The sequence below is a fragment of the Hyperolius riggenbachi genome, chromosome 1, assembly GCF_040937935.1.
Source record: "Hyperolius riggenbachi isolate aHypRig1 chromosome 1, aHypRig1.pri, whole genome shotgun sequence".
In the NCBI taxonomy this organism is placed as follows: Eukaryota; Metazoa; Chordata; class Amphibia; order Anura; family Hyperoliidae; genus Hyperolius; species Hyperolius riggenbachi.
The window spans coordinates 571,524,622-571,548,732 of NC_090646.1; the positions used below are offsets into that span (position 1 = coordinate 571,524,622).

General features: G+C 42.7%; 1 long non-coding RNA gene across 1 annotated transcript in view; it reads right to left on the reverse strand.

Moving 5' to 3' along the window:
• LOC137557669 (uncharacterized) overlaps positions 1 to 24,111 on the reverse strand; it is a 204,695-nt gene that overhangs the window by 21,128 nt on the left and 159,456 nt on the right. The window contains exons 2-3 of the long non-coding RNA XR_011029607.1: positions 13,990 to 14,101; positions 8,713 to 8,767 (exon numbers count right to left, since the gene is read on the reverse strand). This is a non-coding gene — a long non-coding RNA (uncharacterized lncRNA). The remainder of the gene's footprint in view (positions 1 to 8,712; positions 8,768 to 13,989; positions 14,102 to 24,111) is intronic.

Here is a 24,111-nt window from a genome sequence, read left to right on the forward strand (position 1 = left end):
CTGCATATGGAGCATTAGGCTGCAAATGGGGAGCAATGCATGCATGGAATAGGGGAGCTTCTACCCTAGGGAGCTACACATTACACAGAGGGACTGCTGCGCATGGATGTAACACATGGATGCAGGGTTGCACATGGAATGGGAGGGCAGCTGCTAGACATAGAAGAGGGTCAAGAGGAATATAGAGTATAATCTGTGCAATGGCAGGATGCAAAACACATGACGTCCACTACTCTCTGTGTATAAATCACTTGTGAGGCCACATCTGGAGAATAGGATACAGTTTTGGGCACCACATTATAGAAGGGACATTGACTTTCTACAACAGGTACAAACATGGGTAACTAAATTATTCAGAGGGATGGAAGATCTCACTTACCAAGAAAGGTTGGGCAAACTGGGCTTACAGTATTTAGCTTGGAAAAAAGGTGACTGAGAGGTGACCTAATTAACATGTATAAATACATTAGAGGGGAATTGCAAAAGCTTGGCAGATGAGATTGCTTTGGCCCTTGGCTTGTACAACAGACAAGAAAACATGATTTACATATAGAGAGAAAATGTTTTTGCCATTTATTTGGAAAGGGGTCCTTCACAGTGACAGTGGTTAAAATCTGGAATATCTAACCTCAGGAAGTAGTTATTGCAAACTCTATATTTGCATTTAAAGATGGCATGGATGATTTCCTTGCATTGAAGAGCATCCACATGGCTATAATTACCATAGTTACTAGGTAATTTTTGGGAGAACTGAACCAGGGAATTATCTGACTGCCATCTAGAGCTGGGTAGGATTTGTTTCCCTTTTAAGGCTAATTGGCACATGCGTTGTAAGGTTTTTTACCTTCCCCTGGATCAACTGGCAGGTTGTGGGGGTTCAGGACATTGTTTTTTTTTTTTCTTTCTGACTGAACTTGATGGACAAGATGTCTTTTTTTAAAACAAGCTATGTTACTATCTCAAATAGGACTTAGTTTGATAATGAACTGATTAGCTGCCAGTAGGAATATCAGTAATTTATTAGTGCTATTCAAGCTCTGTTATTTTAGCCTCTCTTCTTAATGATGTAGAGGAAAGAGCCACTCCCATCTGGATAGAAAAAAATAAGGGGGCCTTATTCAATAAACCTTTTCTTCTCAGTTTTCTCTTAGTAGATATTTTTCCATCTTCTCTTTAAAATATTTTTTCAGCACTTTGCAATTGAGAAAGTACAAACAGTACTATCCAAATTATTTTAAAGTGAAGAGATAAACTTTTACTCACTGCATAATTATGTTCCTTTCCTATTGTTTATAGGGCATTCCTCAAGCCAAATACTTTTTTGTTTTGTTTTAATACTCTAATTCCCTATAAACTAAACAAGCCTCGCCCACAGCTCCTTTTGTGCCTTGGCACTGTAGCAAGGGCTTATGGGAGCTCAGTCTCGGCAGGAGGAGGAGCCGAGGAGCAGGTTACTAGCCATTGATTTCAGAGGCAGAGGGGAGGATGGAGGAGGAGAGGGGACTGAATTTACACACATGCAAGCTGATAGTATCTCCAGCCCTCAGCCTGTGACAATGTGACAAACAGAACATGGCTGCCCTCATTGTATCACAGGAATAAATAATCATAAACTTTTGAAGCTGTTTGCAGCTAGATATGCTGTGTAAACTATCTAAACTTTACATAAGATATATAGACAAGTTACTTGTTATAGTTAGTTTTTCATCTCGGATCTGCTTTAAGTATTTTCTTACTTGCTGGTGGTTTAAAAGGCATTTTACTAGGAAGGTGTGAAAATATCACCTGGGAGAAAAATGTAGGAAAAAAAGTTACTTGCATATGGCTATGACCAGGGTGTTCTTTACAAACCCTTTACCTACTCACAAGTTATTAATGGGTTATGAAATAAATAGTATGCATTTTAATTGAAACATGCACAGACAACTTTAACTGGGGGAAACAAAAAAAAACATTTGCTTAATTGCTTTTGCAAAAAAAAAGTTTATTTCTGCATCTCAATGTTGTTATAATCTTTATGAATGACAATAATGATCAGTGACAAAGGGTTCTCCAGGGCTGGGTTTCAACTTGCTGACAACATTTGAAATTGTCTGCAAGAATTTGAAGATCTCAGGCAGACTCGGGAGCTCCTTGCCGTTGAATACCACAATCAAGAACAAAACAAAGACTACAGATATGTAATTATCAAGAAAACTGATGAAGGTTAGAATAATAAAAGTAGAACAGAATGGAAAAAATCTCTGTAATTAAAAACATGAGAAAATATTAGAAAGACGGTAACACTGAGGGATGTGATTTAAAAAGGAACTTTACTGTATAAAACTTAATAAATAAAATTGCTTATTTTTACAATATTCATTTTTAGTCAATGTTTGGCCATAACAGAATGTTAGGCCAATGTTTGGCCAATCAGAAATGCTTCTTACGTCTATATATTTCTGTATATTAGTTTGTAACCCTGCTCTCTCTTTGATGCTTAGTCTAGGCCAGGGGTCTCAAACTCGCGGCCCGCGGGCCATTTGCGGCCCTCGATACAATATTTTGTGGCCCGCGGCGGCAAAAGCTACCTTATAGTTCGCTTCAGTGCTCCCAAGTAATCTGCTGCATCCCCACCGCTAAACGAGGGCTGCAGAGCCCCCAAATCGCCCGGGGGCAATCCGCCGGCATTTCCTGGAAGGGGCAGAGCTTTCAGCTTCAGCTCAGCCCCTTCTGACGTCAATCCTGCACGGATCGCCACCTCTCCCCGCCCCTCTCTGTGAAGGAAGAGTGAGAGGGGCGGGCAGAGGCGGCTTTGCGCCGCGATTGACGTCAGGAGGGGCAGAGCTGAAGCTGAAAGCTCTGCCCCTTCCAGGAAATGCCGGCGGATTGCCCCCCGGGCGATTTGGGGGCTCTGCAGCCCTCGTTTTGCAGTGGGGACACGGCGGATTACTTGTAATGGGACCACTGAAGCGAACTATAAGGTAAAATACGCAAAATAGCTCGCTTCAGTGTGAATTTGATTTTGAAATAAAAATCAATGCAATTTGGGGGAGTTGCTGCTGATTGTGAAATCCCTTATGCGGCCCAGCCCCCTCCTGACTTTGCCTCCTGCGGCCCCCAGGTAAATTGAGTTTGAGACCCCTGGTCTAGGCTATGATGTCACACTGCTGTCTTTCCAGGGCACTCTGGGAGATCACCTGACCTTCCTGCTGGGGGGGGGGGGGTAGCATTTCACATGATTCACCTTACCAACAGAAAAGATGGTAGCATCACTTATACGTTTAAGAATGTAAATCAGGTTGAGGTAATTTTATTTATGAAGTTATGTTCCTCTTTTAACATTACATTAAAATCAGATGTAAGTCCTTTAGTTCACCTCTGCAGATTTTCAGTTATAAGTGCAGGTGAAAAGGGAACTATGCCATTACTCACATGTTTCATTCAGTGCAGCCTCTCTGGAGAAATTCCCTTTAGAAAAAGTCAGTCATGTGACCCACAGATCCCTCTAGAAACATGGATTTGAAAGGGGATTGGGTGTTCCCCAGTTAGTAGACAGCTCTTATTCTCCTGCAACTCCCTGTGCACTGCAGCTCTGCAGTTGCGTATCACACTCTGCTATAGCTGTAGTGCTGGCTGCAAAGAGCTTATCTCTCAGCAGAGAGAGGAGATGGGTAAGGTCAGAGGATGTTTGCACACAGGTAGAGACTTGACTGCTGCCTCCTCCAACTCCTCTCTGACTACTTCATATATAAACAAACCAAACAAACAAACACAGAACATTTATATCGCGCTTTTCTCCTGGCGGAGCTGCAGCCACTAGGACGCGCTCTATAGGCAGTAGCAGTGTTAGGGAGACTTGCCTAAGGTCTCCTGCTGAATAGGTGCTGGCTTACTGAACAGACAGAGCCGAGATTCGAACCCAGGTCGCCTGTGTCAGAGGCAGAGCCCTTAACCATTACACTATCCAGCCACGTATTATATATAGGTGATGATGTGATGGGGGGTAGTCTGTAAGCTCGTTGTCCAGTAAAGTTTTGATGGCAGAAGAGGAATGAAGAAGAGGAATGTTTTGATGGCAAACTAGGAATGAAATGTGGAGTTCCCTAAAGAAGAAAAGCTGCTACAAAAAAAAAAAACTATAAAAGTTCTCAACTTAAAAAGAGTAAAAGTGACAAACAAGTAGTGAAAAGGTGTCAAATAAATACTATAGAAAGTGCCACACTAGTAGTGTAAAAGAGAAAAAAACAAGAAGTGTAAAAGTGACAAGTAAGTAACGTAGACCCATATGTAATTCACTTTTTCTCATCAGTTTTCTCCTAGGTGATATCTTCACAACTTGTCAATAAAATGCCATTTAAAACACTTACAAACAAGGAAATACTCAAAATATTTTATAGTACTTATTCACCCACTTTTTCATTTGCAAAGTGCTGAAACGTTACAAAAAGATCTACTATGAGAAAACTAAGGAGAAAAGGTGATTTGCATATGCGCGGTAAAAGTTTTTTACTGGTCCATTTCTCAGAAATGCAAATGAGCCCAGTGGTGCTTATTTTAATTTCTCAGCAAGCATCCTTATTGGTCAATGTGAACTGAATCCATAATGTCAGTCTAAGTAATAATAATGGCATTTCCCGGGGGAATTCCAATAAAGATCTGATATTTCTTTGGATGGCTCTGAAAGAAAATCTATTCACATGCACTGTTTCCCTATACACCTTTCACCCTGCTGCTTTACTGTATGTGGAAGGCCCACTTGTTACACATAGACTATTATTACACAAAGATATTTTGAGCACAGAAGTGCTTGGTTCTACTCAAATAACTAATTATTATTATCGATATATAAAGCACCAACATATGCTGTGGCACTGTACAAAGTAAGAAACAAACATGGGGTAATACAGACAATGGTGTACACCAATATACAAAATACAGAATTGGCACAAAACACAGAATTGGTAATTACAGGGACAAAAGTAACATGAATAAAGTGTGTATGTGACATGTGACATGTGATTAGGATCCAGGAGACCATGGCGGCATTACAGCGCCACCCGGTGGAGGAAAAGAGGTGATGGAAGAGTCTTTTCCATCACTTACATCACACTTTTTCCACCACCGGGTGGCGCTGTAATGCTGACACCATATCCTGGATCCTGATAACATGTCATATTATGTGATCAGATGTGATCGGGACCCAGAAGACCTGCCGGAAGTTCAGAGCAGCTGGTGGAGGAAGAAAATTAGCTGTCTGGAACAGGTAAATATAACTGCTCCCTGCCACGCACTCGCTTGTCTGCACTAGGCAGCCGTACAAGATATGCCGACAGAGGCTCACACTGCACAAGCAGCTTCAAATGAAACATTTCATTCGAAGCTGCTAATTCGGTTAATTCCACCTTTAAAAAAATGACAACATTTATTCTTGTCTCCAAGGTATGAAATACCCTCAGTCAGGAAGGGGTTAAAAAACATTAAAGGATACATTTAGGAAGATTAAAAACAACAAATCCACTTACCTGGGGCTTCCTCCAGTCGCCCTTTGCCGTCGCAACAGCTCTGCTCCCCGCCGCTGGCTCAGAGTCCCCTCTGGTACCAGTGGCCTACTTGCGTTCCAGCGTGTGGCTCACGTAGTCGCGCTGACATTATCCGGACTGTACTGCACAGGCGCAGTAGCTCTGCGCCACTGCAGTACAGTCCGGATGACGTCAATGCAACTCAGTGATTCGCATGGTGAAGAGCAAGCAGATGCCGACCTGGTGACGTCAGCATCTGCACCGGAGGGGACCGAAAGCCACCGGAGCTGTAGCGAGGGCACAAGATGGCTGCCAGCGGCTGGAGGAAGCCCGAGGTAAGTACGGTAGATTTTTACTTTTTTTTTTTATCCTGGACCTTCCCTTTAAATAAACAGTCAAATATAAATTACGTTTTCTTCCTTATTTTATACCAAGACCAGCTTGAGTTGTTTCACTGCTCAGAGCAATTCCCCAGGGTATATTAAGATAATCAGTTAAACTCTCACATCCTGATATATTCATAGTGGAACAGATCGGTAACATCTAGTCCAATCTATGAGTAAAAGAAAGTGTGGGTATAAAAGGAAAAAACACTTGAGAAGGTCAAATTCTTTTCTTTTTGTCAGAGTTCCTGATAAAACGCGAGGCTCATTTTACCCTGCGTGACGAACAGCAGGGAATATATTGATATTTAAAATGATGGCATGCCACTGAAACAGCAATAGCAGACATGTGAAGTAGCTGAGCTGCATATATGCAATTATCAGTACATATGACTGCACAAGACACTTCCCTACAGCACAGCCTCTTTGGTGAAACAGTTAAAGGGTGAACATGCTTTTGTTGTCTCTACTTCCCTGCTGGGCTGTATGGAGGCTTCCTAGGCCTGCTAACTGGTGGGGAACAAAGTTCAGAATATCATCTAATTAATGCAATTACAAATAATATTACTCATAGTGGAATTTAAAATAATCATAGATATACTTAACATATATATATTTTGGAATATAAGATGCTCCGGACTATAAGATGCACTTATGTTTAGAGGGCAAAAATCAAGGGAAAAAAAGAAAAATACTAAAACTAGTGCGTCTATAGTGCAGGGGCGTCTTATGACCTTTTGCCCGCCCCAAACTGCCTGTACGCTACTCTATCTAAGCTACACTGACCAGCTTAAAGTACCCCTGAACCTCTTCCCAACTCGCATTAAACTTTTATTATTACTTTATTACTGGTGTTACGACTAGCACACAACACCAGCCTCTCCTTCCTGTGCCCCCTGTACTCTTCTGTAGTTGTACTCTTCGACTGAGGCAGAACGTTGAGTATGATCGAGGTGGAAGTGACAGTTCTTCCTCCCCGCTGTGCATCCATAACTCCGCCCCCTCTACCTGGTGCTTTAGTTCCGTATGTCATTCACTGCACTCAGCGCGCAGGGGAGCTTCACTGTGTGCGGACTTGTGATAATTAAGGTCGGATATTCTTCCAACCTCAATTAACATGAGCCCACACACAGCGCAGCTCCCCTGCAGCCTGTGCGCAATGAAACATATATGGAACTAAAGTGGCAGGTGGAGGGGGCGGAGTTATGCATGCACAGAGGGTAGGAAGAACTGTCACTTCCGCTGGAGGGGGGAGGATGGTGCTGTGTGCTGGGAAAAAGTCACAGCACCAGTAATAAAACTATTTTAAAGTATTTCATTATCAGGTCAGGGTTACATTAACTACACTAATCCTTGCTGCCCTGCCAGCTAAGTGACACTACATACTACACTACACTAGCACAACACTGTACTGTACTAACACTGCACTGTACTAACACTAAACTAACACTTTAGTTTATCCACAGGACTGGAGTGATGGGGAGAGGAGTGTGGTGACAGGATGGGTAAGTCCTCCCAGTGCAATCTGCACTTCTTTTACTGTACATTCAGAATATAAGGCACACTCGAAAAGCTGCTGATGCTCCCCTACACCTATGTTAGTCTGTTCCGACACCAACGCCAGGCTCAAGGTGGCCACACGCCATACACATTTTCAAAATTTCTTTAAATTCAGAATTGCAATCAATTTTCCTGATTGGTTGTAACGTTTAAAAAAATTGAACGTTGTACCGTACGTGTGTTCAATTATTCCCCAATTATAAAAAAAATAGATTGAAAACTCTGAAAAGATTGCTTGGGTCTATACATTAAGAAATTGACAATCTACCCTACACCATTCGATTTTCATAAAAATTGATCGGAAAAATCCACCATTCCTGATTGACTTACAGGAAAAAAAAATGGGAAATCCAGTCGGATTTCTCACACAAATAAAAAAAAGCTTTTGATTTTTCAGGACAACCAATCGTTTTTATCAATGACATTTTTTTAATTTAATACTTAACGCATCTAAAAAAATGACACAAACATTTTCTTCTTATATGCTATTAAAGGATACCACAACTGACATGTGGCATAATGAGATAGACATGGGTATGTACAGTGCCTAGCACACAAATAACTATGCTGTGTTCCTTTTTTTCTTTCTCTGCCTGAAAGAGGTAAATATCAGGTATGTAAGTGGCTGACTCAGTCCTGACTCAGACAGGAAGTGACTACAGTGTGACCTTCACTGATAAGAAATTCCAACTATAAAACACTTTCCTAGAAGAAAATGGCTTCTGAGAGCAAGAAAGAGATAAAAAAGGGGGAAATTCTTATCAGTGAGGGTCACACTGTAGTCACTTCCTGTCTGAGTCAGGACTGAGTCAGCCACTTACATACCTGATATTTAACTCTTTCAGGCAGAGAAAGAAAAAAAGGAACACAGCATAGTTATTTGTGTGCTAGGCACTGTACATACCCATGTCTATCTCATTATGCCACATGTCAGTTGTGGTATCCTTTAAAAGACTGTTTTGCAGGACGTATTATTTACAAGCGTTGTCATTTAATTCAACCACTCATTCTCACATTACAATAGCAGGGAACCCTGATGGGTAAGAGGGGTGGCACTCAGCATGGCTCTCACAGGAACAGTCAATATTTCCATATTATTATAACTACTATTCATTTTGGGATGACATTTAGCTTATGCTCAGAATCCATTGTTGCCCAGGTTTGTGAAAAAGGTACCTGTACTAAAAAAAGTACCTGAACTCTAGATGTCTTTTATTATCATAAAAGGTACTTGTATAGTCTCCACTGAAACATGATTAGCTACATACCTTAGTTTGTCACTGTGAGGTCCCATTCTTTCCTTCTTGAAGGCTTGCTGTCATTCTACAGGAAGGAAATTGGAATATTGAAGGAAAAAAATTCACAAAGACAAATTAAAAGTATCTGTATGTTGTCCTCAGAAACATGATAAATGACACACCTTTACCTTGTCTCTGTGAAGCCCCACTGCTGCACAGATATGTCCATTTCCTGCCTGTAGACTGTCGCCAAGTTATCAGACATGGAAATCTAAGAAATTGTACTTCACAAAACCAAGGTAAAGAAATGTATCAAATCATACTTTGGTAATTTCCTCTTCCCGCATGAGTAATTAACAGCACAGAGGAAGAAACCTATGGGCCTGATGCACTGAACTTTAGTCAAGCTGCATTAACCAGAGCATATTTAGTCTCAAATAGTTTTATTAGGGAATATGCCAGGTTTCAAGATAATAATCATACAAGCATTTAACCATTGCTGTGGGACCAACATTAACATAGCGCACAGAGTAAAATACAACCGTAAAACAATTGGTGCAATACACTTATAGGAGAGAGATAACAGAGTTAACTTGATATGTAGGACAAGGAAGGTAAATTTATAGGACCAAACCGTCAACACAGTGGATCTCAATCCCGATAGGTCCATACCAGATAATCAAAGTTGCCATGTTCTCGTAAATATTTATGTAGTATCATTAGCTATTGCCAAAAATCTTTCAGAAATAAGAATTTCCAATATTATATGTTTGGTGAGTTCAAGAGATAAAGTGGGTTGGAGACACTGTTGAGCTTTGTGCAACCTGGCAGCCTTAGAAACGTGCTGGGCCAACTGGTGATAGGGATATTTCCATCCCCAAGGTTTATAGCCTAGTAACAGTATTAATGGATCAGGGGAATGAATTTATAAAGGGCTGTATTGATAAGAAAGTACCTCTGACCAATAATGGTTTACTGCTGGGTAAAACCAAACCAAAGCATATTTTCACACCTTATCAATAGAATGCCTTTTCCAGGAAAATGCTCAGAAAATTTTTGACAGAACTTTTTTTTTTTAATCAACTCTTTGGTACTTTTCAATTGCAGAGTGCTGACAAGTTATTTTTAACCGAAGATGAAAAATTATCTCCAAGGAGAAAATGTAGGAGAAAAAGTGCAATATATTAAAGGACAACTGAGGTGACATGTGACATGATGAAATAGACATGTGTATGTATAGTGCCAAACATACAAATAACTAGGCCAGGCATGGGCAAACTCGGCCCTCCAGCTGTTACGGAACTACAAGTCCCACAATGCATTTGCTTCTATGAATCATGACTGTGGCTGTCAAACTCTTGCAATGCATTGTGGGACTTGTAGTTCCGGAACAGCTTGAGGGCCGAGTTTGCCCATGCCTGAACTAGGCTGTCTTCCTTTGTTTATTTCTCTGCCTGAAAAGAGTTAAAAATCAGGTATGTAAATGGCAGTTTCTGTCCGGGTCAGAACCAGGTCAGATAACCCTAACTGATTAGTAACTACAGCCATAAAATGGCCTCTGCGAGCAGGAATGAGATAAAAAGGGTCAATAATTCATAGATTTGAGCTCTAGCATACTTTAATGAAGGTGTCATTGATCAGAGACAATGAAACAGTAAAAACTAGACCATAGTATAAAATAAAACTGTGGGATATCTAAAAAAGTAATTTTTAGAAGAAGGAGGATGAAAATAATTGTTTTTCTCATCAGTTTATTTTCACCTCAGATGCCCTTTAAGGGCCCTGGCGTAAATGGCTGGAAAATGTATTTGTAGATTTAGCATTTGTGATGTAATGCTTACATTGGCTGCATTATTGCTGAAAAATGGATATATGGATAATGGATATATTCATAAGAGATGACATTCAAACCTTTATTAATAGTGTAGTTTCTAAGCAGGCTGGCCATAGACAGGCAGATGTCTAAACAAGAGAAAGTGCCATTATTTTAGTTTATAGCATTGGAACGAACAAAAGCACAATAGAACTTCATTCCTTTAATTGTAGGGAAAGAGAAAAGATGTGTGCCCAGTGACAGAGATATTTTACGTCATGCTGGGCAGACATTTCTGTGTGATAATGATAACTTTCAGCTGTTGGCTGTGCTCATTATCAAAGCTTTGTTAATCCCTGTTTGACCCAATGGCTGCACATCTGTAGCAAGCAACACTTGACTTGACTGCAGTGCTGGCTGTTATTTGCCTGTGTAAAGCATAACAAATGTGCTTTTAGTCAAACAAAATGTTGATTTCCACCAACAGTATTTTCTGTGGATTGTTGTCAGAGAATGAATGCATGTCCGTGCAAATGATTCACCATCTTCTTTATTTTCCATTCACCTTCACCATTCGCCGTCCAATCATTCTCCTTCAGTGCGAGTAGTTTAGGTTGGACAGAGCTTTTAGTGCTTGGAGTTTAGGTTGGTACAATGGTCTAATGGTGCTCATACATGGTGCAATTTTTTCATCCAATCTTACCATTTGTAATGTAAGAGATCTGCCTAAATTATCCTTATATTCACTTAAATAACCCTTATACTACATAGAAATGGTAAGATTGGAGGAAAAAAATTGTACCATGTTTGGGCACCATTAGAGCCTGGAGTTTAGGTTGGCACAATGTTCTTAGTGCTTGCTCAGCGCAGGGAATCACTGCTCCAGGCACTGGTGGACATGTGTGACCGGCACCACCAGGGCCTGGAGCAGAGATGCTCACCTGAGTGTGAATGTGTAGGACAGGAGTGGGTGTTACCAGAGTCGGCCTTTCCATAATGCACTGAAGGCACATGCCTACAGGTGCCTGAGGGTGGAGAGGCAGCTCACCCCCTCCTCTCCTTTCCTATCTATGTAGAGACACAAGCTGAGCATTAATGAGAGGTTACTCACCTGGTTCTCAACATTCTACTGACAAAGTCTCCCTTCAGCTGTGTGTCCCATCTTCATGTCTACAGTGGTGTCTCTCATCATGTAACACGTCAGTACGTGCTGGTGGGTCAGATGCAGAGTTACATGCTGTATCTATAGAGGGGACACTGGATGCGTGGCTGAACGGAGAGTCAGTGGAATGACAAGAGAGAGTCAGTGCAATGACAACCTCTCAGGTACACTCCACTGGAAACTCTGCACAGGAAGCAAAGGCAAGGCACTCATATCTAATACCTATACTGGTGGGAAGGTAACTGCCTAGAGCCACTTAATCTGCTAGGGGTTTGTGGAGGTCAGAGTCTGGAATGCCAGGTTGTAGGTGCCTATAGGGTCCTGTGATGTAAATCTGGGCCTGGGTGTTACATATCTGGAACATATTTGCTTGTTTCACATCAGAATTCTGGTGTTCGGAATTGCTCTCGGCATACTACAGGTGCTGCCATGGTGTACTAATATACATACACAATGTTGTATTTTTAATTATTGCCACGGACAAATCACTTCAATCCCTTAGCCTCGGAGGAAGTTACCCTTATGAGGGCCAAGAAATGTGCATCATGCTATTTGATGAGTTGTTTACCATGATGGTATCAGTTTTAAGGGTTAAGGACTGTCCTCCTGTCATTTTTTAATACTTTGTTAAAAGTTACATTTTATACTAGATTTATGTGTGGCTTAAAAAAAAGATAGCTGGACTGTTACTAACACCTCATACATATTTTTTGTGACAAAACATTCTAAAAAACATCAATTACATGTTAATATTAGTATTAATTCAGGGCCAGTATTTATTCAAGACATTGAGAATAACTTTACGCCAAGCCGGAGGGCCCAGATGTGTTTCTGACTTTTACTTGGTCTTTGGTCATTGCTACGACGAAAGTCATTTTGACCAGACAATCATTTTTAGTTAAGTTCATACAACACAACTCATTGGCTGGACTTCAGAAGCAAATATGGATATCTGGCAGGTATTCTTCGTATATTTATACATGGACATTGTTTCAGTAAACGTTTCTCCTGAGTTTTTTTCATGGAAGATATTTTCACACCATGCCAAGAAAATAACTTTTCAGCCCCCAGCAAGCAAAAAAAGTACTCAAAATAAATTGTCCCAAATTCACATAAGGTTGACAATACTTTTTTTTTTACTTAAATTTTAGTGATTTTTTTATTTGCTAGGTGATAAAAATGTAGTTAGTAGATGAGATGATGATAAAATATCTTGGCCCATATGCAATTCACTTTTTCTCCTGTGTTTTCTCCTAGATGATATTTTCATACTTCGAATAATCTTGATACTAATACGGAAGTACTTTTTTCATACATTTGAGTACATTTTTATTTGCAGAGTGCTGAAAAGTTATTTTAAAGGGAAGATGAAAAATGATCTCATAGGAGAAAAAGTGAATTACCTATGGGCCCTCGTGCAGGGGCATAACAATAGACCCTGCAAGGGATGCAGGCGCAGGGGGGCCCAGAAGCTGCAAGGGGTCCCGTGGGGGGAGAAGTCTCTTTTCCCTGTCCTGAGAGACTAAGGACATGGAGAGAAAAAACGTTCTGCTCTCTGCACAATTGTTCTAACGACTGCATCTGCTTAGCCACTGATAAGGAATCATACAGTTTGCAGACAAATATTTGTAGACAGCCCCTATCAGTGTGCACTGTGCAGCAGGCTCTTGTGTACAACGCCCAGCCCCCAATCTCTCTACCCCTCCCCAAGTGCTGTGTACTGTAGTGATGCTGGAGAAGCCTGCAGAGCCAGTTCTGCTCCATCAGAGATGTCAAAGATGGACAGAGTGAGTGCAATAAGCTGAGGCAGGGAGCACACTCGTCTGTCAGTTTTCTGTATGCCTTTTCTGCACACCAGGTGTGTCTGTATGTGTGAAAAAATGCACATTTTATCACAGAAGCTAATGTAATTGATAGAGAAAATGTGTGCAGTGCTTCACTGCTGTCTGTTATTATCTGCATGGGGAAAACACGTTCAAGTGTGCACTAGCCAGTTGAATAACATTGGTTCTCAGTTTACCTGTGCAGAAAGCAAGGGGTCGGGAGGGGGCCCCATCCAAAGTTTAGCAGGGGGGCCTAGTGATTTCTACTTACGCCCCTGCTCTCGTAAGAAAACTCCGGACTTTGCGGAATCTGGGCCATTAAGTATTTCTGTTACATCAGATAGTTAACAGAGCAAATAGCTTACATTATCTTTCAGACTGGAAGCACGCTTTGCAGAATTGCATGCATTATTCAGGAATGCATGAATTAGAAAATGCATGCGGTTCTGCTCAGTGTGCTCACAACCTCAATGTTTTCTTCCATGGTATTTTAGAGCAAAGCTACATACCCAATTTCTGACATCCTTCATGCAATGGTTTTGTATGATTGCTGTACAGGCACATTGTTCTATGGAGAAGGGAGGGGGGAGGCACTTGCTGTTGAAACCTCAATACAAGTTCCTGTAAAAACAATACAGTTAAAGAGGAACTCCAGTGAAAATAATGTAATAAAAAAGTGCTTCATTTTTACAATAATTATGTATAAATTATTTTGTCAGTATATACCCATTGTAAAATCTTTCCTCTCCCTGATTTACATTCTGACATTTATTACATGGTGATATTTTTACTGCTGGCAGGTGATCTAGCTGCTGCATGCTTTTTTGGCAGTTGGAAACAGCTGTAAACAGCTATTTCCCACAATGCAACAAGGTTCACAGACAGGAAACTGCCAAGAGTACCACAGTCCTCAGAGTTTCTTGTGGGAGGGGTTTCACCACAATATCAGTCATACAGCACCCCTGATGGTCTGTTTGTGAAAAGGAATACATTTCTCATGTAAAAAGGGGTATCAGCTGCTGATTGGGATAAAGTTCAATTCTTGGTGTGAGTTTCTCGTTAAGTAGTTAGTGATCCAGCACAACTTCAGAGTGACTTCAGAGAACACATGTACACACTTTACATTTCTCGCCAAAATAGGCGCAAGGTAAATCTTTAAAGAGACTCTGTAACAACAAAAACCTCCCCTGGGGGGTACTCACCTCGGGTGGGGGAAGCCTCCGGATCCTAATGAGGCTTCCCACGCCGTCCTCTGTCCCACGGGGGTCTCGCTGCAGCCCTCCGAACAGCCGGCGACAGTGCCGACTGTAGCTTCAATATTTACCTTTGCTGGCTCCAGCGGGGGCGCTGTGGCGGCTTTCGGCACGGAAATAGACGGAAATACCCGATCTTCGTCGGGTCCGCTCTACTGTGCAGGCGCCGGAAACTTGCGCCTGCGCAGTAGAGCAGACCCGACGGCGATCGGGTATTTCCGCCTACTTCGGAGCCGACAGCCGTCAGAGCGCCTGCGCAGGAGCCAGGAAGGTAAATATTACGTCACCGCTGCACGGAGGGCTGCAGCGAGACCCCTGACAGATGGAGGACGGCGTGGGAAGCCTCATTAGGATCCGGAGGCTTCCCCCACCCGAGGTGAGTACCCTCCAGGGGACGTTTTGTCGTTACAGTTCCTCTTTAACAACCACTTTACCTCCCTTGCTACGCTTATCTACTCCCCACAAAACTTTACTTGAATCTCAGGGGAGTAGATAGGCGTACTTGTGGTAAACAGTGTGCTGTATGCCCAATAAGCTATCTGATTATGTATATAGGGTATCATTTTAACCGTGACAAGTGAGAGAATAGATTTTGTGGTGTTTGACAACTGAGGGATAAGTCATGTGATTTTTTTTACCGGAAAACTGAATGAAAAGCAATAAAACTGTTATTTTCATGTACTCTATACCCCTAAATAAATACTAGTAAAAAAAAACAAAAGTGACAGCATTGAAAAGAGAATACATAGTTACCCTAGGGACTTAGCTTTTAAAATATGTATGCCATGAGAGTGTATTACTGTTAATCATGAAGATAAGGGCTTTTTAATTACTGATAGAGTACAATGAGAAAACAAGAAACACAAACCAGAAACTAATATATTATCGCCATACATTGTACTAGGAACATTATTTAAATGTTGAGATAACCAGGACAAATTAGCAAATACAATGTGTGGGTTTTACCTATGGTAACATTGTTTATTTGAAAACTATAGTGCATGGAAATGGAGAAATAGTGTATTTTTTCTTTTTTTTTCTCATTTTTCCCTTTAAAATGCACAGATAATAGCATAATTACTTAAAGCAAATATCACCCTCACAAAGCATAATTTGTGGCAAAAAAAACAAGATATAGATCATTTACATCTGATGAGTAGCAATAAAGTTATTGGTGAATGAATGGGAGGAGCGCTGAAATGTGAAAATTGCTCTGGATTTTAAGCAAAAAACCCTGTGGAGCTGAAGTGGTTAAGGACACATGAAGTGAGAAGGATATGGAGGCTGCCATACTTTCCTTTTAAACAATGAAAATTTCCTGGTTGCCCTGCTGATCCCCTGAAACTAGTACTTTTAGTCATAGACCCCATGTTTGAATTAAGCTTGACTGGAGTTGCTGCATGCTTATTTCAGGTGTGTGATTCAGACATTACAGATGCATGAAAGATCAGCAAGATTCCAAGCAACTGGTATTGTTTAATAGGAAATAAATATGGTAGCCTCCATATCTCTCTAATTTCAGGTGTCCTTTAAAGGACACCCGAGGCAAAAATAAACGAATGAAATAAATTATTGAATTTATCTTCCTTCTCCTAAAAATGACTTTTTAAGATATTCCACAGTTTTATTTTATGTTTAAAACGACTTTTTAAGTTTTAACAGTTTTATTGTTTGTGATCTATATTTTGTTTTTCCGCCACCAATTAGGATTTCTTTGGGTGATACATTTTGCTAAGAATTTTTTTTTCTAAATCCATTTTAACAGGAATATTAAGAAAGAAATGGAAACAATTATTATTTCTCAGTTTTTGGCCATTATAGTTTGAAATAATACATACTACCATAATTAAAAACCATGTATTTTATCTGCCCATTAGTCCCGCTTATTACACCATTTAAATTATGTCCCTCTCACAATGTATGGCACTGATATTTAATTTGGAAATAAAGGTGCATTTTTTTAAATTTGCACCCATCACTATTTACAAGCCCATAATTTAAAAATTATATTAATGTACTCCTTTGACATGCATATTTAAAAAGTTCAGACTCTTATGTAACTATTGTAAACAGCTAATTTTAAATGTAAAAAAAAGTATTTATTTAATAAAAAATGGATGTAAGTGTAATTTTACTATTTGGCCACAAGATGGCCAAAGTCAAAAAGTTTTGGAAGCGTACAATCACGCTTCCAAGAACATGAATGAGGACAAGAAACTTTTTTTTAACTCAGAAAAACCACAGCCTCTCATAATCCCATTCATTGATCGTTGGGCTAACGGCCGGCGGCGTCAGCGCGCAGGAGCGTGCGAGACGGAAGTGCTTGCAGCCTATCTGGAAGAGAATGTTCGTCCAGATAGGCTTAAGTGGTTTAAGGATCACTATCACGAAAATCGTAAAATTTAAAATACATGTAAACACATGCAAATAAGAAGTACGTTTCTTAACCTCCCTGGCGGTGTGATAAATGCGGCTGCGCGGCCGCGGGAGGGTTTATTTCAAATTATTTTTATTTTTAGCATGTAGCTAGTCTAGCGCTAGCTACATGCTTCCCCCCTCCCTGCGGCGTCCCCCACGTACCTACCGATCGCCGCCGGCGCTGCTTGCCCATAAGGAAATCCCGTTCTGAACGGGATTTCCTTGAGGGCTTCCCCCGTCGCCATGGCAACGAACGGAGTGACATCATCGACGTCTCCGATGTCGTGACGTCACAGGGAATCCCGATCCACCCCATAGAGCAGCCTGACCGCGATTGGCCAGGCTGCGCAAGGGGTATGCGGGGGGGGGGGCTGTTTCTGCGGCGGGTAGCGGCGCATCGGCGGCGGGCGGCGGTGATCAGACCAAACACGCAGCTAGCAAAGTGCTAGCTGCATGTTTGAAAAAAAATTATGTAAATCGGCCCAGCAGGGCCTGAGCGACACCCTCCGGCGGCTTACCCCCTGTCACACACGGGGTTACCGCCAAGGAGGTTAACCACTTAAAGGAGTTGTCAGGCAAAAATTAATAAAATAAGCACTACTTACCGAGGGCTTCCTCCAGCCCCAACCTCCCAGCATGTCCGCCGCAGCTCTCCCCGCAGCCGTTCACCGGAGCTCCGACCCGGTCCGTGGCGATGACGTCAGAGCGACCTGGAGGTCGCTCTGTACTGCGCTTGCACGATCGGCACTGTCAATCACCGCCACGTGGGCCAGAGCGGACTGCGCAGGCGCAGTAGTTCTGCGCCTGCGCATTTCGCTCCGGCCCACGTGGCAGTGATTGACAGCGCCAATCGCGCAGGCGCAGTACAGAGCGACCTCCGGGTCGCTCTGACGTCATCGCCGGGGACCGGGTCAGAGCTCCGGCGAACGACTGCGGGGAGAGCTGCGGCAAGGGACGTGCTGGGAGCTTGGGGCTGGAGGAAGCCCTCGGTAAGTAGCACTTATTTTGTTAATTTTTGCCTGACAACTCCTTTAAGGAATGCAGTCTTAAAACCCCTTAAGGACCAGACACTTTTTTTTCCATTCAGACCACTGCAGCTTTAACGGTTTATTGCTCGGTCATACAACCTACTATCTAAATGAATTTTACCTCCTTTTTGTGTCACTAATACAGCTTTCTTTTGGTGCTATTTGATTGCTGCTGTGATTCTTAGTTTTTATTATATTCATCAAAAAAGACATGAATTTTGTCAAAAAAATGATTTTTTTTTACTTTCTGTTCTGACATTTTTCAAATAAAGTATATGTAGGTAGAAAAAAACCAAAGACTTGTAAATGTAATACCTTTTAATGACTAACTGATAAAGTTAAATAATTCAAGCTTTCTGGGATCTAGTCCCCTTCTTCAGGCATATTTCCATCTGGAAATATGCCTGAAGAAAGGGACCAGATCCCAGAAAGCTTGCATTATTTAACTTTATCAGTTAGCCATTAAAAGGTATTACTTTTACAACACTTTGGTTTTTTCTACCTACATATATTGTTTGGCTAACACGGTACAGAAACATTTTTACTACTTTCAAATAAAGTAACATTTCTATATACATTGTTGTCTAAATTTATTAATTTATTGTGCTACATGTCTTTGATCAATAAATAGACACTTATTGGATTTTTTTTTTGTTTGGGTTACAGTTATAGCGTTTACAAACTATGGTGCAAAAAGTGAATTTCCCCAGTTTGATGCATCTCTGACTTTTCTGAGCACCTGTCATGTTTCATGAGGTGCTAGAATTCCAGGATAGTATAAATACCTGATATGATCTGATGGGTATGATGGGTAGCAGTGACCGGTGGTGACACGGGGTGATTGATGGTTGGTCAGTGGATGATTAGAGGGGAGAACAGATGTAAATAATGCACTAGGGAGGTGATCAGGGGAGGTCTGAGGGCGATCTGAGGGTGTGGGCGGGTGTTTGGGTGCCCGCAAGGGGCATATTAGGGTCTGATCTGATAGGTAGTAGTGACAGGGGGTGATTGATGGGTGATTGATGGGTGATCAGGGTGTGATTACAAGGGAGAATAGATGCAAGCAATGCACTGGTGAGGTGATCAGGGAAGTCTGAGGGCGAACTGTAAGTGTGGGCGGGTAATTGGGTGCCCGCAAGGGGCAGATTAGGGTCTGATCTGATGGGTAGCAGTGACAGGTGGTGATTGATGGGTGATTGATGGGTGATCAGTGGGTAATTAGAGGGGAGAACAGATGTAAACAATGCACTTGGGAGGTGATCTGAGGGCGGGTCTGCGGGCAAACTGAGGGTGTGGGCGGGTGATCAGGTGCCCGCAAGGGGCAGATTAGGGTCTGATCTGATGGGTGGCAGTGACAGGTGGTGCCAGGGGGTGATTGATGGGTAATTGACAGGTGATCAGTGGTCAGTTTAGGACCTAATCTGAAATATAGCGTTGACAGATAGTGACAGGGGGTGATTGATGGGTGATTAGGCGGGTGATTGGGTGCAAACAGTGGTCTGAGGGGGTGATCAGGGGGGGTCTGAGGGGTCCTGTGGGCGATCAGGGGGGCAGGATCAGTGTGTGTGTGTGTTTACATACACAGCTGCCTCCTCCCCTGGTGGTCCCTTGATCACTGGGACCACCAGGGGAGGAGGTAGCCTGTATAATACACTTTGTATATTATGTATATACATTACAAAGTGTATTATACACTTTTGCAGGGGGAGATCGCAGGGTTAACAACCCGCTGGCGCTGCTAAATGGCCGGCGGGTTGACGTCGCGGGTGGGCGGAGCCTAATGCCAGCGGATGCGCGCACATCCCTGCGCTCGATCTCCGGCTAATTAGTCCCCCAGGTGCCACTGCCGATCGGCGTTAGGCGGTCCTGAGGGTGCCACTTTGCCGACGCCCATAGGTAGTGGGTGGTCGGCAAGTGGTTAAAGAGTAAAATGAGCCGTAAATTACTTTTCTTCTATGTTGCTGTCACTTACAGTAGGTAGTGGAAATCTGACAGTACTGACAGGTTTTGGACTAGTCCATCTTCTCATGGGGGATTCTCAGGGTTAGTTTATTTTTAAAAGCACTTAATGAATGACAGTTGCTCCATCCAACTGCCGAAAGAGTGTAAAGCCAGCAGGGAGGCTGGCCAGTATCTTTGTATAAATACTTTTCAGGGAATGTCGTTATAAAGAATAAAAGACTTGCTGAGAATCCCCCATGAAAAGATGGATTAGTCAAAAACTTGGCGGTTCTGTCAGATTTTTACATCCCTACTGTGAGTCACAGCAACATGGGAGAAAAGAAATGTATGGCTCATTTTACTCCGGAGGAAACATATTTCTTATTTGCATATGTTTGCACGGATTTTACATGTTGCAATTTTTCATGATAGTGGTCCTTTAACATTATGGACTGTGGCAGCACCAAGAAGGTGCCAAAATGACCATCCCAGGAAAAAACACTATCCCAGGAAAAAAACTAGGGATGGGACGAATCCACAATTTCTTCTAATCCGAATCCGGATCCGAATCTAAAAAGGTTCTCGAATATCTCGAACCTTTCGAATCCCGAATCTAACGAATCCTGCACATAAGAATTGTGCGATCCATGGTATAGTTGCCCGCAGTATAGGTACCCAGGCATAGGTGCCCGCAGTATAGGTAGCTAGGTAAAGGTGTCTTCAGTATAGCTAGCAAGGTATAGGGGCCTTCACTATAGGTTGCAAGGTATAGGGGCATTCAGTATAGGTTGCAGGGTATAGTGGCCTTCAGTATAGGCAGCAGGGTATAGGGGCCTTCAGTATAGGCAGCAGGGTATAGGAGGCTTCAGTATAGGTAGCAGGGTATAGGGGCCTTCAGTATAGGCAGCAGGGTATAGGGGCCTTCAGTATAGGCAGCAGGGTATGGGGGGCTTCAGTATAGGTAGCAGGCTATGGGGGGCTTCAGTACAGGTAGCAGGCTATGGGGGGCTTCAGTATGGAGGGCTTCAGTATGGGGGGCTTCAGTATAGTTAGCAGGCTATGGGGGGCTTCAGTATAGGTAGCACGCTATGGGGGGCTTCAGTATAGGTAGCAGGCTATGGGGGGATCAGTATAGGTAGCAGGCTATGGGGAGATCAGTATAGGTAGCTGGCTATGGGGGATCAGTATAGGTAGCAGGCTATGGGGGGCTTCAGTATAGGTAGCAGGCTGGGGGGATCAGTATAGGTAGCAGGCTATGGGGGGATCAGTATAGGTAGCTGGCTATGGGGGATCAGTATAGGTAGCAGGCTATGGGGAGATCAGTATAGGTAGCAGGCTGGGGGGATCAGTATAGGTAGCAGGCTATGGGGGGTTCAGTATAGGTAGCAGGCTATGGGGGGTTCAGTATAGGTAGCAGGCTATGGGGGGATCAGTATACTGTAGGTAGCAGGCTATGGGGGGATCAGTATAGGTAGCAGGCTATGGGGGGCTCAGTATAGGTAGCAGGCTGGGGGGATCAGTATAGGTAACAGGCTGGGGGGATCCGTATAGGTAGCAGGCTGGGGGATCAGTATAGGTAGCAGGCTGGGGGGCTCAGTATAGGTAGCAGGCTATGGGGGGATCAGTATAGGTAGCAGGCTATGGGGGGCTCAGTATAGGTAGCAGGCTATGGGGGGCTCCGTATAGGTAGCAGGCTATGGGGGGTATCAGTATAGGTAGCAGGCTATGGGGGGCTCAGTGTAGGTAGCAGGCTGGGGGGCTCAGTATAGGTAGCAGGCTGGGGGGCTCAGTATAGGTAGCAGGCTGGGGGGCTCAGTATAGGTAGCAGGCTAGGGGGATCAGTATAGGAAGCAGGCTGGGGGGATCAGTATAGGTAGCAGGCTGGGGGGCTCAGTATAGGTAGCAGGCTGGGGGGATCAGTATAGGTAGCAGGCTGGGGGGATCAGTATAGGTAGCAGGCTGGGGGGATCAGTATAGGTTTCAGGCTGGGGGGATCAGCATAGTTAGCAGGCTGGGTGGGCTACCTTACCTACACTGCAGTAGGTAGCTGGGTCATATCCTCCTCCCGCTCCCCGCAGCCTCCTCCGCTCGCCCCCCTGCATAAATAAGGAGAAGCAGCCTCTCACCTCCAGCGTGGAGTGCAGTGCGGCAGACTTCACTTCCTAGTTCCCCCTAGTGGCCGCCTGACCGGCTCTTACTGATGACGTAGTAAGAGCCAGTCACTAGGGGGAATAAGGAAGTCTGCAGGAGGTCTGCCGCTCCGGGCTCCACGCTGGAGGTGAGAGGCTGCTGCTTCTTATTTATGCGGCGGGCGAGCGGAGGAGGCTGCGGGGAGCGGGAGGAGGACACTTGCGAGCGGGTGAAGCGGCGGATGTGCGGCGATGCAGCGTCGGGATTTGGCGGATTTGGCGAGTGGAAAATGGCGTCGGGATTCGATACCACGAATCTCGAATATTTCCTAATATTCGAGGGATTCGTGGATTCGCCAGATTCGTCGTCCCATCCCGAAAAAAAACACATATATAAGCAGGTAAAAACTTGTTCTACTTACATAACACATGTATTGTACTGTCCCCATTTTGATTTCAGTGAATTTTATATAGTAAATAAAGAGAAAACTGTTCCTAGTATTTTCCATTTTTATTCCCTCTGGCTGAAGCTAATCCTAATGTCACTCTTATTTTTTCTCCTAGAAAGTGCACATTTTAAGGTGTATGTCACCATTTTTATAATAAAAGGCACTTTTACGCTATGGAGGCCTCTCTTCATATTTACAGAGGATTGTGAGCGGTTGGTGATTGCCAGTTGGAGGCAGTAGGGTGGCCTTATACCCCAGAGACGTTTACGGGCCGATTCAGGCCGCAACATCCGGAGAGTTGCTTTATGAAGACCTCGCAGCTATTTATTGAAGTTTGATAGATAGTTATTGAGCGGTACTAGAAAACTTGCCCCAAAGCAAATATCATATTTCAGCAGCTTACTGAACTGCCCTCAGCCAATCAGTGAGGAGCAGGAATGTGGGAGGGGTGATGACAAGCTTCCTTATCGTCAGCAATGTACCAAATAGAGCCAGGCTGATATTACATTTATTACAGCAGAAACATTTCTGATTAGAATGGAATGCTTGCAATGCATGGTAAGGTTGCAGGCTGCATAATAAACACAGTGCAGTGGGTAAATGGACTTTAATTTTATGGCTGACAATCCCGCTTTAAAGCCATCAGGGCAGGAGCTTGTGACTCCTTTTCCACAGCTGGACTGATCCATTGACTGGCACAAAAACATGGACACTCCCATATCACATTCTTACTCAGAAACCTAGTGGAATGTATGTATTTTACATACGCATATTTTACCTCATATTTACATTTGCACAAGCTAAAATAAGGTTTTCCTTTAATCCCTGCAGCCTGCAGAGCTGAACTTAAGTGGCTTCCTGTTTCTTAGCAATAAGAGAGTTTCCCTTTAATCCCTTGTTTGTGTTTAGAATACTGAGGTGCAATCAAAACAGAGTGTATTCTTTCATAGATATCTCTATGGGTTTAATGTACTGAATAAATGATGTTCACTGTAAATGAGGTGGCCTGTGTTTGTTTCACACATTCAATCACATGCATGAAAAAAAAATCTTGCTTTATGCATAATGACAAATACCTACTATTTTTTATATAATATTTAATATTTGGTGTTATTTAAGATAATGATCATAGGAGGCCTTTGAGCCTGTCAGAGATAAAAAGAAAAAATACCTCCAGCTGAGAAAATTCCTAAATAACAGTTAATATGTTTATTTAAACCCTAGCTCCACCCACAATGACTTTGTATCCATCCTTGTTATCTCAGTTCCTATGGTACAGATTGTTTGCAACTTTAAAATAAAGAGTAGTTTAAGAAATACTTTTGTTTTGCTTATAGAGGTGAATCACTATTGAAAAGCTTTTAAAATAAAAATATATTTTTCCATCTATGATGCTCAAGTGCCAACAGTAAA